This window comes from Lycium barbarum, chromosome 10, assembly GCF_019175385.1.
Source record: "Lycium barbarum isolate Lr01 chromosome 10, ASM1917538v2, whole genome shotgun sequence".
Lineage (NCBI taxonomy): Eukaryota > Viridiplantae > Streptophyta > Magnoliopsida > Solanales > Solanaceae > Lycium > Lycium barbarum.
The window spans coordinates 37,230,187-37,234,094 of NC_083346.1; the positions used below are offsets into that span (position 1 = coordinate 37,230,187).

At 36.8% G+C, this 3,908-nt stretch overlaps 1 long non-coding RNA gene across 1 annotated transcript; it reads right to left on the reverse strand.

Annotated features, from left to right (window-relative positions):
* Positions 1-957: 957 nt before the first annotated feature.
* LOC132615810 (uncharacterized) lies at positions 958-3,162 on the reverse strand. The gene is made up of 3 exons (XR_009572851.1): positions 2,776-3,162; positions 2,356-2,402; positions 958-1,256 (listed from the first exon to the last, which is right to left on the reverse strand). It is a non-coding gene; the product is annotated as an uncharacterized LOC132615810 (long non-coding RNA).
* Between the last annotated feature and the right edge of the window lie 746 nt (positions 3,163-3,908).

The following is a 3,908-nucleotide window of genomic DNA, read 5'->3' on the forward strand; positions in this document are numbered from 1 at the left end:
GATTCTTTTAAATGTAGACTTTGCGAACGTGGAAAGAGAACGTTAAGCTATTAAGGAGACGTTAAGGTATGTTAAGGCTAACCTTTCTTTCATTTTGGCATGATCTTAAGAGATAAACCAACCATCGAGTAAACGAGCTTCCATATTACTCTACTCTTAGAAGTACTAGAAGTACTTCAGTTTTGATGTTCCTATACCCCACTATGATTATTCCTTCTATTCATAGGTCTTGATATTTCTTATATTAATGTTGTTAGCTCAAAAGATGTTCATCAAAGATAGCATGACCTTATGTCAATCCGAGATTTCTATGTATCCAGTTTGTTCATGCATTGCATTTATTTATATATATGCACATTGACCTATGACCAAAAGGTGTTATATACGCGTATATTATATGTATATGAGGTATGGGAAAAGGGATAGGCGTTATATACGCATTACCACCTGATCAGCTGGTGTACAGAGATGATATATGGATCGAGCTGCACGTTCCGCAGCGATTTATATGATGATGACATATGGATCGGGTTATACGTTCCTCAGCACTAACATATGATATATAGATCGGGTCGTACGTTCCGCAGCGATTTATATGATGATGACATATGGATCGGGTTATACGTTCCTCAGCACTAACATATGATATATAGATCGGGTCGTACGTTCCTCAACACTAACAGTTACATTATGACCTATGCATATCATACGCCCTGCAAGGCACTTTCATGTTATATAGATGTTTCAGTTACAAATGCATTCAGATATAGAGATTTAGCTTTCTTATTTCAGATGTTTCTCATGATTCTTATGTACTTGATGTTCTTATGCCTTACATACTCAATACATTGTCCGTACTTGTCACGACCCAACCCCGCAGGCCGCGACTAGCGTCCGTGCTGGACACCCGTACGTACCCAGTAACCCAAACGAGCATATAAACAGGATGAACAAATATAGAAGGCAAATAACGTTACTAATTACCACAGATAAACAGATACAATGCGGGGAAGCCGATAAGGCTATCGCAAAACATATCAACCCAAAACATATACACAACCCACATGTATGTCTACAGACCTCTACAGATCATAACAGAATCATAAGACGGGACAGGGCCCCGTTATACCCCTGAATAACATACATATGTGCAACAGAAAAGTCTGTACCCAAAATATAGGCTCCGGACAAAGGAGCACTCCGAGACAGCAGAATAGGATCCTAAGCGGGCGGATCAGCAAATCGGTCGTCTGTACCTGCGTGGCATGAAACGCAGCCCCCGAAGAAAGAGGGTCAGTACGGAAAATGTACTGAATATGTAAAGCACGAAACGTAGTAAATAAAGTCATAACCGAAGCAGAAGGTACAGAAAATGAACGGAATATCCAGAATATCAAAATGTTGATCATAAAGCATAAATAATGCATGCAGAAAACATATGTCGTATCTGGTCCCATTACGGGACTGGGTAAACAGAACGTGGTCGCCACCCCGACACTGGCGCCACAACACAGCATAACTCCAGAGTAGGGAATAACTCCGTAACATATCATATCATATCAGAATGTGCACATGTCAAACATATCAGATGGCCATATCATATCATCATATATCAGAATATATGTACATGGCACAGCATACTCCACAACCCATGTACATGTATACCTGCCCCCTCACCATCGAGGCATGGCGAACAATGCAATGGAATGCGCTTGATTACATATCCTGGCCCGGGCTCAGTGTGGGAAACATTGGGGCATCCACGAATGGAGTAGTGAGAAACTAAATGCAATAAAAATACCATATATATTTCCAGAGACTCAATGAAGCATATCGAATGACAGATCAAATCAATGAAATCGGACGGAGTCAAGGTAAGTGAAATTCGAATGTCAAAATGGGTTACGGAAGCATAATTTTTCTGAGATCGTTTTCAAGTTCCAAAACAATTCATAAGGCTTAATGAAATATTAAAACAATTTTTATTTAGTAGTTAAGAGAGTAGTTAGAATATTTCTTAAAAAAATGCTCGAAGACAAGTCATAAACACGTAAAGGGTAAAATCGGAAATTGTGGGCCCACCTCGGGACAAGTAAAACGGTGGGCTCAAATTGCGCATATTAAGCTTATGGGGTCACCTACCAAGGTCTTAGGGACATTCCATAACTTTCTAAGCAGTTTGGGGAAGTTTGCATAATTTTTCAACAAGGCATACTTAAAGAGTTCAATCCTATTGAATGAAATAGTGACAATTTCATACGCGGATTCCGGTGAGCAGAATATTTTTCGAGGCCCGAATCCGATCCTAGTACACCTAGGACATGCCAAAAGAATGATCGGGATAGCTTTACATACCTGTTAATGACCAATCGCAAAACCGTTCGCTTTGTCGCTCTTTTAGCCTATTTAATATAAAAATAACGTTATCGTCAATAACCATACTTTCTAGTCCATAAAGCTGTAGCCCATCGCTTGTAGAATTTATTCTTTAACTTATACTTTATCGTTAAGGATTTTTGAGTATTTAAGGATTTGGCGAAAATCGGGCAGCATTTCCTCTATATATTCGCCTAACCCGAATTTTCAATTATTCTCCTGTTGACACAGGAATACCAACAACAGAGAGGTACATGTAAAATTTTTACCATTCAGCCCACAATTTCCTATAACATCGATTTCATGCATTTTCTTAATTCCAATTTCGTCCAATCCAATTATAATAATTCCATTACAATACTATTAAAACAATTACATCATAAAACAAGAAAATCTTACCTTAATTTTTTTCGGAGGAATTTCTACTCTTAATTGCTCCAATTTCGCAATTTCTTCTTCTTCAACTTAAAATCCAATGTTACTATCACCTCCTTGAATTTGTACTACACTTGAAGCCTAATTAAAATAGTAACAAAATTATTTCTTTCCTTCAACCATGGATGGCCGTATGGCCTTTCTCTTGGCAACCATGGCCGTGACTTCTCTCTTCAAAATGGAATAAAGAAAATGATCCTCTAAGCTCACCTAATAACGTGAGATAGAAAAGAGAGAAAAAAAGTTGCTGCCAATTTTTCCTTTATATCAACTTGCTGCAATGCTTTGGAAAGTAACGTTGCTATTTGTTTCTTTTGGAGTGGAAAGTGTTGTTGGTACCTTTTAGAAGAAAAAACAAATACATTCTAGAGCATTCCATATTTCATTAGCCGTGGATTTCCACTCTTATTTTAATATTTTATTATATTACAAAATTATCCAAGTTGTATTTCAACACCTATATAATATATAGGACCTTAGTCATCTTTTCCATTGTTTGGCAAGACCCCACGTGGACATGTGCATATGTATTATTGATATTGCTGCCACCTATCCATACATACTTGGACTATGTCCACTTAATATTTATCTCATAATTTCTATAAGTTTTTTTTTTTTTGTCTCCAATAAAAATTTTCATTTCATCAACTACACGCGTAATTAACTTCTTGATCTCAATTAACTAAAATATGGATAAATTTTAATACACTTCATATACTCATTGTCATGATCGTGTGACATAGCACTAGTCCATAACCCCTTTTTTTTCACACATAAAAATATTATTGGTGAGGCCTACTAGTGCCTTAATTAAATTAATTAAAAAATAATCCCTACTTAATAATTTAATCATAATTAATTAGTCCCTCATTTTCCAATAATATTTTACACTAAATAAAATTTATAACTAATTTATGTTCTAATTAACATTGAAAATTAAAGATTTCTCTTTCATGTCCGAAAATGGTTCTGCCTTTAACTTGAGTCGATTTACTTGCGAATAATTCGACGCATAACTATACGGGGTATAACAGTACTGACTCCCCTATTGCTCGGGGGGCTGCGTTCATGCCCGCAGGTGCAGGTAGACAGACAGG